The following is a 14,091-nucleotide window of genomic DNA, read 5'->3' as shown; positions in this document are numbered from 1 at the left end:
AAGCTTTAATGCATGCCCGATAAAAACATTTGTTGCAGCAGACAAATGTCTTCTTTTCCATTTTTTATGTCACATAAGACCCAGTTTCCTTAGCCTAATACGTCACGAAGCAAGCTGTAGATAAGCCTTATTAGGTTGGATTCAACCCCCACATTATGAATATACTTGACTATTGCCTCTGAAGTGACAATGTTGAAGGCCCTCTCGATATCGAAGAAGGCCCCTACTGCATAATTTTCTTGCGTGAAGGCTTCCTCTGACCACTTTACCTATGTGTGCAAGGCGGTATTCACCGACATTTTCTTGCAATAAGCATATTGAGCTCTTGAAATACAGTCACGAAGAATTGCCTTCTTATGTAGAGGTCTTTCAGTCTCTCTAGCGTTTTTAGCAAAAGCGTTTTCAGCAAAAACGAAGAGACTGATAGGCCTAAAATCTCTAGGGGAAACATGAGAGCCTTTTCCGGCCTTCGGAATGAACGCAACACTGAGTACCCTCCAAGCCTTTGGTTGAACCCGATTCTCACGCAGTTTGTATAAATAGGATCCAACCAATTGCACGACACCTTCAGAGCCCTTTGCAGCGGCGCAGGTATGATGCCATCGGTCCCCAGCGACTTTAATGGTTTGCACGAATTTATCGCCCAGGCCATGTGACGTTCGTCCAGATGATCGGAGGGTTACAGGACCTGGGGAGAGATTCTATAACCAGTTAGCGACAATTTCGAATTGCTATCGCACTTTTTGACGCAAAAACATTTATATCATGCGTCAAAAAGTGCGATAACGATCCGAAAATTGTCGCTAACTTGTTACAGAATCTCCCTCCTGAAGTACAAAATATCGCAAAGAAGTACATGTGACTGTACTTCGAAGTACGAAGAACAAGAGCGAAAAAAGAAGTACTGTACTTCCGAAAGAAGTACGGTTGGTCACATTAGGCATACAATTAATTGAATAAATGGGCCGAATTAATAAAAACAAAGCAATTGCTTTTTCTTAAAATTGCATACCTTTTACTTCAATTTTGTTTGAATAAATCGAGTAAAGTGTTAGAAATTTTAAGAAAAAGCAATTGCTAATTTTTTATTCATACGGCCCAATATATTTATATATTGAAAGCAATGAACAAACTATTTTTCATCATAACAAAGCATTAAAACATTTCACCTAAAAAACCAAAAGCAAAATTAAATTCAAAAATAAAGTAATTAGAGGCCATTGAAATTAGGAAAATTTTACTCACTTACACAAAATGTGCAGGCATTCCTCATGCGCGTTTTTCTAGTAAGTCTCCCACAACTCACACATGCCCTTCTGGAATGCTTATTCTTACTTCGAGGGCAGATATGAAAACGGCCGAAATAATTTGCTGTGGGTGGAGAAAACATAGCAGCGCTCTTTTCCAATTGGCAGTTCGTCCAACCGTCTCAAACACTGTAAAATTCTTGGGCGTCTCCACTTATCTTTTTTTTTAGTTCTGACATATTTTTGTCTGAACAGTATTGTTTTAACTTCATGAGTATGAAAAGTTAGTAAATATTACTTAATTTTACCTATCAAAATAATGAATTTAAAATATAATGTTGAAACAAAAACTAAAACGCCATTGGTCACGAGGTCTACATATGTAGACCAGTTATGTTTCAGCCGTGATACAATTTCTAATCTCTCCCCCTCAGCGCACCTAAAATACTGATTATGTGAGCAGACGTATTAGCAACAGCTACTGAAAAGCGCAACTATCGTAAGAAGGAAAATTAAAAGATAGTACTATTTTCAAAGAAGTGGTCGACGATCGTAGACCACGTGACCATTGTAGGGTTAATGTTGCAAAAAGGTCTGGCGGGACTTGAAAAGCCGGGCAGGTGTGAAGGCTCGTGACCGGAAAAAACAGCAGGCGTTGACCGGTAACAGGCCCCTAGACCAAGCGCCTATGACGGAGCTTGAAAGGCGCGGATTGGTTTAATTGGCAGCAGTTAATAGGAATTTCAATTGGCTCTGGAGGATGGGGACGAAGGCGTGTTTAAATTGTTAATTGATGAAGACGATGAAGTACGCTGCGAAACCCCAAAAACCCCACGCAGGTCTTTCAAAAAGAAGCGGGTCGAAGAGGACATCGACTTGCGGATGAAAGCGTTGGAGATAGCTGAAAAGCAGACAGATGGTCTAAAGGTATATTCAAACGAGGCATAAACGAATATATATATGTAAATGAATAAATAGTTTGTTTTGTTTCCCAACAGATGCTAGCCGAATGCAGTTCGGCGAATACAAGGCTAGCGAATTCAATGACGGAGGTCACGAATGCACTGTCGGACGCTATTTTGACCTTGGCGAAGGTTTGAAAGCCACCGCCGAAGCCTTCAATAATCTAGCCAACTTTGTAAATAAGATGTAAATACATATGTACATAAAGTGGTGGAAAAAATAATAGAAACCAAAAACGTTGAGAAGTTTTGGATATTTTTCTTTTGTTTATTTAATCTTTAATAATTTTTTATAAAAAGTTAAACTCACTAAAAAGTTAAACAACAAGCATATATGTAAATCAAAACTTCAAACTTTGTATAGAATTCAAAAAAATCCAAGTTTTAAAAACTTAGTTTACAGCTTTTTAACCTTGTAATAAGAGTTTTCTGAAAAATTCTGAGTACAGTGTTTTGAAGCTCATTAAATTTTAGCGTAACAATGTGCAAGTTTCAAGTGGCTAAATTTTTCAGAAAACTCTTATTACAAGGTTAAACAACTGTATACTAAGTTTTCAAAACTAGTTTTTTTTTTAGTTCTGTACAAAGTTTGAATTTTGGATTTACATATATGCTAGTTGTTATTGAGTGAGTTTAACTTTTTATAAAAAAATATTAAATATTAAATAAACAAAAGAAAAATATCCGAAACTTCTCAACGTTTTTGGTTTCTATTATTTTTTCCAATACTGAACATATGTACATCTAGTCTTAGAGTAGTTATGAAATTTTATTTAAATGGATTTTTTAAGTCTTTATTTAACTTAACTTAACATTATACATATGTGCCTGAATAAAATTTTTTGTTATTGTGTTATTGAAGTTTTATAATACCTTATGTTGAAATTGAAAATGTGAACTAAGCTTAATATGTAAATATTGCAACAAGCCTGGCAATGCTGTACCATTGTTTTGTATTCCCTTTTTGTGCTTTTTCCTTCTTCGTCGCATACATCGCTTTAAACAGTCTTGAAGTTGTAATAAGTAGCACAGTATATACAGTAGTAAACCTTTTTGAGTACTCCTCGGGGGTAAAATCTGATCAGGGTTGATAATGAGAAGGAGCATGAATTTTGCTGATTCTGAGTTGCATACAAAATTATTGTGGTATGGAAGGGAGCAACAACCGCACTAAGGCAGAGTGCCACAGGTAATTTTGTAAACAAACACTTTTCTTATCATTTTAAAAAGACAGGCTGACTTCAAAACGTATCAATACAATGTTTGGATACTTTTATACTGCGATATTCAAACTGTTTGTATATGCAGAGTTGCGACACATTGCAACCAGATACATTGCACATTTTGAATATTCAATATAGCAATGAACAATTTGTCTGAATTTTCCATTTTTAAAACACAAATGGTAACCAATAACAAACGAAGCATCACTGCTCTAGCGATCTGTGGATCAACATCACTGCTCTCTCTAATATCTTGGTCATCGTCATCATCATCAGAAAGGTCGATAATTTCGTCCAACAGATATTCTGGAATTTCACCTTTGTCTTCCCCTTCTTCCTCTTTTTCCTCGTCTTCCTCTTCTTCAAACGTGTTTTTATACCACCAACAAATTTCAGCAAGTATTGCATCTGGAGATTTCTTTCCTCTGTACCTGAAACAAAAATAGTTTAAATTGTGCACTCTGACAAAGATGTTAGAAAAATCTAGGAATTCAAAATATGCACACTCTATAGTTACCTTATTTCAAATGGAAGCGCAGTTTGGTGATAACGTTCGCCTTGCTCATCAGATTCAGTTGGCAACTGTTGAGCGAGTTGATCAAGATGCTGATGCAAGAGATGAATTTTGTACGACATATTAACCCCAATTTCATCGAAAGCTGCCAACATGTTTGCAACAGATTGCCTGTAGTTGTCTTTGCGTTCTTTACCCAAAAGACCTTAATGACTGCTTTCAATGCGAGCCCTGCATTTAATTCTCGGTCTGTCAGAACTTGGTCAAAATCTTGACGACTCATTAGTTTCCGTATGTCGGGACCATTAACAACCCCTTGCTGAATTTTGGCGTTACTTAGTCTTGGGAAAATGTCTTTTAAGCGGTTGAATACTGCTGGTCTTTTTGCGATACATTTCAAAAAATTTTTAGCAATGCCAAGTTTAATGTGGAGCAATGGCAACAAAATTTTCATTTCAGGAACAAGACTTTCGTGTAGCCTATTGTCTTTAGGCCATTTCCGTCCAATGCGACTATTCCAGTTATGCTGTTTGTACTGGTTTCTTCCTTTAATACCTTCTCCGTATCGTGAATCCCAATCGCAAAAAAAACACGGATATTTTGGACGACCAGATGCTGTTAAGCCTGTAATCAATGAAACTATTTTGAGGTCGCAGCAAATGCGCCACTGGTGCTCGTTATATTTGACTACTTCCAGAATGTGTTTCAAATTATCGAAATTTTCACTAGTGTCAGTGCTATACGCAACTGGAACAGAAGGCATTCTATTCGTCTTGTGCAAAAGCACAACTTTTAAGCTGATTAGTGAACTATCGATGAATAAACGCCAATCATCTTTTTTATAGGTTAACCCTATCGTCTCCATTAACTTTTCGATATCGTTGCAATAAGCGAAATTTTTTGCATCATTCACATTGAAGAACTTTTCTAACTCTTTTTCGCGTTTTCGATATGCTGTTACTTTGGTACCTTTCGCCAGCAAATTATTTCTTTTCAAAAATTAAGCCAGTTGGTCTGATTTTTTCTGAGTCAAACACAAAATTGCAACAATTGCATCCAGTTGCTTTTGTGTGACTAGGATTGGGTCCTTTGATGTTTCATAGGATGTACCTTCACCAGGGTCGTATTATGAGAAGAAATGCATGGATATAGCAGCGGCGGTTGTAGTACTGATATCTGTTTGAAGATCAATACTCCGGTATGTTGGTACTGGAACGAATTCTGAGTGCGGTAATGGTAATTGGACACTTGGCACTGCTACATAAGTTTTATTCTTTGCTTTCCTTCTATTCAAAGTTTTATGGTAGTTGATACATCCACATCATTGGTATACCAAAAGGCATAGCCTTCTTCTTTTCACTTTTCCATTGCATAACACTTGAATAGCAATTAAAGCAAACTTTTTTAGGGGCATAGTTTACGTCAGTGATAAACTCTTGCGAGAAATATTGTTTAAAGGCTTCCAAAAAACAATCACTCGCATTGCCACATTTTTCATCGCCTGCTATGAAACGTCCACAAACATTACAAAAAGGTCCATTTTACATTTTGGTTCCGACATTTTTAATACAATATCTATGATACAATATTGTTTTTGTTATTTTTATGAAACCGATGCACTTACCTTAAATCACTCACAAAATGAAATAAGTTCCAAAAAAATTAATAGCGAATTTTATCACGACCGAGCGAAAATTAAAAGACATCAGCTTCGGCTAAGTTTCGAGTCTTAACTGCATCTTTATGTTTGATATTAGTTCGCTTATACGAAATAGATAAAAATCGCTACCTGTGCGGTGGTTTGAAACAAAAAAGAGGAAGACGAGGAATAAGAGGAAGAAGGGGAAGAAATTTATTGCATTTGACTGCAAAGTTCGAAGGTCGATTAAAAAAAAATTCGAACTAACATAAACAAACGCCGCGATACGGGTCTTCTAATTTAGCCTCTATTTTCACCCCATCACTCTCAGAATCGACCTAACTTTTGCTAACCTGAATTTGTTCCACAGTGTTATTTTAAAAGAAGGCTGGCATTCTTTTGTCGAGTGTTGTTAGTTATCTCGAAAACAACTTTCAGTTTAATAACAACAAATTTGAATATTCTAAATTTCTGACATTGTAAGAGTTTTGCATACAAGACATAGGGCTGGTTTTTCCAACTCAACTTAACTTAGTTTAACCAATTTTTTGACTTAGTCAAGAATAAGCTGTGTAAAAAGTAGGCTAACTTTTGACTTAAGTCCAAAAAATAGCTAAACTAAGTTAAGTTGAGTTGGAGAAAACCATAGCCCATAGTTGAAAAAATTATTTAAACCATGAGCAAATATAGACCCAGTCCTTAAAAGTGGTACTTTTTCACAGTTTGAAAAAGTATTTAATTTTGTTTTATTTTTTCAAAACCACTCGAACGAAGCAATTGAGAAATTGGAAAGTTTGTTTCCTACTGCAAAGAGAGAAACCGGCTTCTAATTACAATTTTTTAAAGTGAACTTCAAATTAAAAGTAATTTTAAAATGAAATGTATAGAATTCTTTGACTATTTAAACACTGAAAATGGGAATGATCTCATTTTGCTATTCAAAAATGTCATAAATATAAAAGCATTTATTGGCTCCTGTGTATAATGAAGGTTACACTCCTGTTAAAAGGAACAACACCTTTATTTTTATGTACTATATTTTATTTATATACAAACATATTGTTAAATAGAAGAACTCTGGCGTTTTAAAGTATTTTCTGTTACTTAGATTTATAATTTTGCTTTGAATAAAAATGTACTGAAAAGTACTGATTTTTTTAGCATGAAAACGTTTAACGTACCGATTTCGCGCATAAAAAATCTGGCAACCCTAGTCGGTATACACATATACACAAGCGCAAACGGGTGCGCAACACAACAAGCATCGAAATGCCAAAGGCATTCGTAGCGATAGTGCGACACAGAACATAAAAAAGGGTGAACAAAAATAACAGTTCAAAGGCAAGTGTTTTTATTACCTTCTTTTTATTAGCTCGGGATGTAACTATGTAATATTGATGCGCCTAAAAGATGCAGCGATTTCTATTCTCAAGTTACTTACCTGATGACAGTAGGAATGGCAATTATTATAGGGAGGTTTTAGTTTTTTAAACTATAATTTTATTATTGTGACAAGAAGGGCCATCGCGCGTGTGAATGTCGCAAAAAAGCGACGGAGCAACTAGAACATCGTAAATAAACTTATAGTTTAAAAAACTAAAACCTCGCCATTAAAACTTCCATTCGTACTGTCACCAGGTTACTTTAAGAATGGAAGTTTAAAGCAATTCAAATTCGTACTGTCATCAGGCATGTAACTTGAGAATGGAAATCGCTGGGTCTTTTAGGCGCATCAATATTACATAGTTACATCCCGAGCTAATAAAAGCGAGGTAAAAAAAAGAACTGTCAAATTCTTTGTTGCATATGTGTGCCGTTGAGCAAAGCAAAAATACATGAGGAGTATTCTCCAAATCTAGCAAAGCCATTGCACGAAGCACGGATTGCATGGATAACATAACTTGAAAACACAGAACAACAAAATACATGGGAAACAACATTTCCTATCGCTGCAAAATAAGCAACGTCGAAACCCATGTATATGTTTTGCAAAATAGCATAGCAAGATAAGTGCGACCCTGTGCTAGTTGTTTTGTTGTTGGAATTGCTACATATTTCTCTCATTCCTCTCATCTCGATCACTTCATTTTTTTTTGCTGTCTCTTGTTTTTGTATTTGATACATAATTTCGCTGCTTGATACCCATGCATGCTACCACTTTGCAATGGGGTGCTCTCGTACTCTTCGATATTCGGAATAGTATTTTTGCATTTCGTGCAATCCATGCATCGTGCAAGACTTAGAGAATACCTCTATGGTGTAATGACAGTGATGCAACAACTCATATGTGCTGTAGCAAAGACAAATTCGTATCGTTTTGTGAGAAAAGACGTCGGTAAAATTAGCAGCTGATAAATACGTTGAATCACCCGGTATAGGCACGGTCATATTAAAAGTAAACAAAGTAAATATTGAAATGCGAGATGTTTTATATGTGCCCATGATTCAATAATACAAGGTTCGATAAACTGACAGTTGTCGCCCTCGCACCGCTCCCTTAGCATCGGCACCGTGTTGCTTCTTTGCAAATTTACTTGGAAAAAGTGTAGCTTTGGTGCGAAATAGAAGTATAAGCTTTTGTGCAATATGTTTGTTTGTATATGCATATAAAGCACATTTAACTGAGGAAAACATAAATTGTTTTTAAATTGGATATTTACATAAATCTCGTAGTAGTTTTATTTTAATTCTGAGTCCTTTTGAAGTTGTTATACAGCTAAATAGCACAGAAATTACGTAATTCACGTAGATATATTAATATTTCGTTCAATATTTCGCTTAAAATGTCAGATTTCTTGCAAATACATTAGAATTTACAAAAGGAATTTCACGACGAAGTGCCTACTCTGCGTACTTTTCTACTACCATTTTCGCAACAAGGGATTGCATTATTGCCCTTTCTCTGTCCTTCGTAAATGCAACCTTTTGTAAGGGAGTGTCAAACCGCGGCTGTCAATAATTATCTAACCTTGTATTATTGAATCATGATATGTGCCTATGTTGCAAATGAATTTTGCGTCGGTTAGTAAAGGAGCTCAAAACGAAAATATTATTACATTTGATAATAAACATGCGCAAATAAAGACCAACAAGTAAGAAAGTCTAAGTTCGGGCGGAGCCGAACATTAAATGCCCGGCGCAAGTATTAAATATATGTTTTTTCGCCTTTCCGAAACCTACCGCTAGATGGTAAGCCGGGGTGTATCAATTTTGAGTAAATTAGCTTCCTTAAATTTCGAAATATTGCAGTTTCAAGCATTTCTGAAATTTACCGTTATATGAAAAGCGGCCGTAATTTTAGTCCGATTTCAATAATTTTCAACGTTTTTCTTTTATGTGGCAATCGCAATAAAAATACCGAGTTTGGTACAAATTGGTAGAACGCTTACCGATATACATACATATATGTGATCATAAGTGGGTGGTGCCACGCCCATTTTCCAAAATGTTACCATAAACGTATTTCTTGGTAAAGAATTATTGCAAGCATCAATTTGGAATAAATTAGCTTTAATATTAACTGATTTATCGAAGATTTTGTATTTCTCTAAATTACCGTTATATGGGATGTGGGCGTGGTTATTGTCCGATTTTTTAAATTTTCGGCCATTTAGTATGCTGTACCAAGGCCAACCAAAAATTTATAATATTCTTATTTTTCGTCTGAAAATTTTGGTAAATATCAAATTTTGAGTGAATTATCTTCAGTAGTTACTAAAATATCGCAGTTTTCGTATTTCCGGAAATTACCGTTATATGGGAAGTGGGCGTGGTTACAGTTCGATTTCGCCCATTTTCAATACCAACCTACCTTGGATTAATGGAAACCTACATACCAAATTTCGTTGGGATATCTCAATTTTTGCTCGTGCACAAGTGCGCTCGGGTATAAAAATGGCAAAATAGTATTACGTGCAATACAATAAGGAAATATATATTTATACACAGAAAACTCTGAGAACAGTGCGGTTCATTTGGTAATGGACTCAAACGCGAAAATGTAGCATAACAAGTATGGACACTGAAACATTCCAAGTTTCAAGATGCTACGTCATAAAAAGCTAGCGCCTTCACATTGAAAATGTGCCTACGAACCAGAGTCCTACAATGAATGAATAAAAGCGCAGTTAGTCAACGACGTAGCGTAAACGTATGTTGACGTACGTAGCAGCATATACAATTTACTGTTGATAGAGAGAGAGAGAAACAACGGCAACGTCACTGCCATGCGGTGGTGAGTTTTCGTTAACACGCGAATCCCATAAGGTAGATCGTGTATGCGTCAACCTACGTCTACGTTACGTCGTTGACTGTTTGCGCTTTAAAACACAACTTTGAGATGCTTGCGAGAAACTAAGTAAGCAAGTGTGACTGCTGCTCACGATTGAGAGAAATATAGATTGCGCCCACGATTGAGAGAAATAGAGATTGCGCCAATCGCGGTACCGCTAATCCGGTCTTTGTGATTTTGACAGAGTGAGCTGTGTGCGTGACGTCATCTTGGTGAAATTGTTGAATGTGAGCATACGAGAAAACCAAATAACAATTTTAATATTTGTGCGTTAATATTTCTGCGTGGTTTTAAACAATTATTGAGACATTAAAAAGCAAAATGAAGCGTGTAGTGGCAAAGTGTAATAGTGAAAACAAAAGGAAAGCGTGCTATATAAGTTTTTTTTCGTTTCCTACGGACGCAAACCTGGCGAAAAAGTGGAAGCAGTTCTGCCGGCGAGGACATGCATTAAACACCAAATCGAGCTTTGTGCTATGTGTGTGAGCTATGAGCTTCTACATGGAACTATGTTGGCCTTTCCTTGGTGAATTGTATTAGGTATATTTCCATGGTGAATGTAGACTAGTGCTGCAAAAACATCGGTATTTGAAACTATCGATTTTTCGATGTTTTTGCCACTAAAACATCGATAGTATCGATACTATCGTGGTTTCTTGGGAATTTTAACTTTTTGTTTCAAGCTGAAATCCTCATCAATTAACAAACGTAATTTTTTAATAAATTACAGTTATTATTTTAAAATTATCCAATAATTAATTTAAATTTTAATTTGACTTGTATTTAAGGTCACATTTAATTTATAATAATATAAAAGTATTCATAAAGCAACAACACTATTAATATGTGTTATAAATTATGTCTTATTAAATAAATTAAAGGAATTAATCCAGGGTACACTTCAGGTTTTTATTCTTAATTTTCCCAATTAGAGATCGCACTGGCAAAATCAATTTATTAGTAATAACCAGGGCTGAAGAAAATAAGCAAGAAAAAATCCGTTTTAAGCGCTTAGATAAGCACAAAAACATCGGTAAATATGCTCGCAAAACAACAAAAATTAGGTACAGTTTAATGTTTTTTATTCAGTTTACTTCAAGGATTGAAAAATTACAATGGACATACTAGTTTTGCTCGATATTCTCAAATAATGGAGATCTGCGTTGGTTGGTCCTAATTTTTTTAAATATTCGTTATTCGGTATTCAATGCTTCCCGTAGAGACAAACCATTGGTATTAAATTTTTATATCCAAGCAGAAATGAAATTAAAGTTACGGGTTAATAAAAACTAGATCTGTTTTTATATGTTATTATTTTCCATGATACAAATATTTCAAGGTAAACCCGCTCGCTCAATTCGTCGGCCATCATTTATTTTTTGAAATTTGTCCACTTTATAAAATTGAAATTTGAGAGCAACTCAAGTAAAACAAAAAACAAGTATATGAATATATTCAAATTTTCTTTTATTTGAGAATGGAAGTGAGAATGTATTTGTGAGATTGAAAATTTGGAAACATTTTTGTTATGCTAGCAAACTTCAAAAATGTCCAGGCTGTCCCTCAGCGGTTTTACCTTCAAATTTTTATATCATGATTATTTTCAAACATTTATTTAGTTCGACGAATAAAAAAGCCCAAGAAATGGTCAAGAAAAATTTATAGAGCCAAATTTTCTTAAGCAGTACGAAGTTCTTAAGAAATTTGCTACGCTTTCTACTATGGTTTGCTAAAGTTTGTTTGTGAAGAGTAACAGGCACCCTTGTTTTCAACAGAAATATATGCCCGTTCCATTATTTCGTAAGGAAAAAGTAAGACAGCAGGCGGTAAGCTTAAATTTTTTGGTCCTGGTAATAACTTCCCTGAACCCTTATTGGTACGCTTTTGCGTACTGCTAAAGGTTATGAATTTATTACGCTTTAATTTTTATACTTCTTGCCTGCCCCAAATCAGCAACGGATAAACTTTCCAATGATGGCATATCCTCTAAAAACATCGATAGTAAGAAAAACATCGATGCTTTCAAAAAAATATTTAAACATCGATACTATCGATAGTGCTCCGATGTTTTTACAGCTCTAATGTAGACAGCTGCTGGTTTAGTTTGCTGGCAATGGCATACATACAAAAGCAGTTTCTACAGTAAATAGATACATGAACTTCACTACCTACCCTGCAAAAAATTCTCTAATCTCTAAAGAGATTATTCCGAGATTACTCTCAATCGGGTACAATTGGGCATTAATTAGTCGCAGCTAGTCTCATACGGGTACTAATGGAGATCAGTTGTTCTCGACTCAACCCTTATGGGTATAATTGGAGATCAATTAGTCCCCAACTCATCTTTAACGGGTACTATTAACGACTTAATGATATGTACGCACTTAGACAATGAAATTTCATGTGCGGCGTTAGCACACAAAGAGAGTATTCGCCTAACAAAACTGAGCACCTCGGTTCGGATCTCAGGTGGCGCAAATTTTTATTTTTATTTTTTAAAAGTGACTAGTCACTTTTTACACCTGTTCGGGTATAAAGGTGAACAATTAGTCTCTTCATAGGACATGCTCGAACAAAATCGAACAGTTCATTCCATATAAGGAGATCAAAAGTGGTATTAGTCGCATGCTCATTTGCGATTGCTCCCTGAGTCATCCCGGATTAGTCCCATTTTTGCAGGGTACTTATTTTTGTTAGTACCTGATTCTTTTAGTGCTGGTATGAGGTAATGCACCAGTGGATAAGGTCGCCAGGGGCTAATTCAAGCGTCATCTTACCGCGCTGTTACGTACCTAATACAAAACAGTGCCCAAATTATTTACATTTAAAAGTTCAGCTTAAATTATGTTTTACTTACATAGAATATTTGTTTCCAAAGAAGCAACACTCATGCATCCTCTCGGAAATGGTACAAAAGTTATCAAATAAAAGCTGTGGAGTCAACAGCTGTGGAGTTTATGGTGGTTGGCTACCGTCCACAAATATAAATATGCACTCTGCATGGCTTTTTAAAATGGGAAGTCCAAAAATTCACTTTGCTGCACACCTTCCTTTTGGTCTACATGAAATTGCAAACACTGTTAATACATCCATTTATTCATGTGCTAAAAATCGTACTTATCTAAAGGGCTACATGTCCAAAATTATTGCTACGTGTTCCTAATTAATCAATCTTTGTATATTTATTGATTGCTGCAAAATTGGGCCATGTAATATTAAAACTAACACATGTTTCTGCATTGTTTACATATTTATACCCGAGCGCACTTGTGCACAAGGGTATATTAATTTTGTTCACATAACGGTTGTTTGTAACAGCCAAAACGAATCGAGATAGATATAGACAAATGTGTACATATATGCTCAGAATGAATAGAGAAATCGATTAAGCCATGTCTGTCTGTCCGTCCGTCTGTCCGTCTGTCCGTCCGTCCGTGTACACGATAACTCGAGCAAAAATTGAGATATCTCAACGAAAATTGGTATGTAGGTTTCTGTTAATCCAAGGTAGGTTGGTATTGAAAATGGGCGAAATCGAACGGTAACCACGCCCACTTCCCATATAACGGTAATTTCCAGAAATACTAAAACTGCGATATTTTAGTAACTACTGAAGATAATTCACTCAAAATTGATATTTGTAATAATTTTCAGACGAAAAATAAGAATATTATACATTTTTGGAAAATGGGCGTAGCCACGCCCACTTATGGTATCTTGGTAACCGCTGCACCAATTTCTTCCAAACTTGGCACAGTTGTTGGCCTCGATACAGCATACTAAATGGCCGAAAATTTTAAAAATCGGACAATAACCACGCCTACTTCCCATATAACGGTAATATCCAGAAATACGAAAGCTGCGATATTTTAGTAACTACTGAAGATTATTCACTCAAAATTGATATTTGTAATAATTTTTAGACGAAAAATAAGAATATTATAAATTTTTGGAAAATGGGCGTAGCCACGCCCACTTATGGTTACATGTGTATATCTTGGTAACCGCTGCACAGATTTCTTCCAAACTTGGCACAGTTGTTGGCCTTGATACAGCATACTAAGTGGCCGAAAATTTAAAAAATCGGACAATAACCACGCCCACATCACATATAACGGTAATTTTCAGAAATACGAAAACTGCGATATTTTAGTAACTACTGAAGATTATTCACTCAAAATTGATATTTGTAATAATTTTCAGACGAAAAATAAG

General features: G+C 35.5%; 1 long non-coding RNA gene across 1 annotated transcript in view; it reads left to right on the top strand.

The window, feature by feature from the left end:
- The window catches only part of LOC118750676, a 32,174-nt gene extending 29,732 nt beyond the window's left edge, over positions 1-2,442 (top strand). The window contains exons 2-3 of the long non-coding RNA XR_004994418.1: positions 1,682-2,174; positions 2,226-2,442. This is a non-coding gene — a long non-coding RNA (uncharacterized LOC118750676). The remainder of the gene's footprint in view (positions 1-1,681; positions 2,175-2,225) is intronic.
- The last annotated feature ends 11,649 nt before the right edge of the window (positions 2,443-14,091 follow it).

Source organism: Rhagoletis pomonella, unplaced genomic scaffold, assembly GCF_013731165.1.
Source record: "Rhagoletis pomonella isolate Grant_MI unplaced genomic scaffold, Rhpom_1.0 Rhpom_scaffold_00352, whole genome shotgun sequence".
Lineage (NCBI taxonomy): Eukaryota > Metazoa > Arthropoda > Insecta > Diptera > Tephritidae > Rhagoletis > Rhagoletis pomonella.
This window is presented reverse-complemented; position numbering and strand designations above follow the sequence as displayed.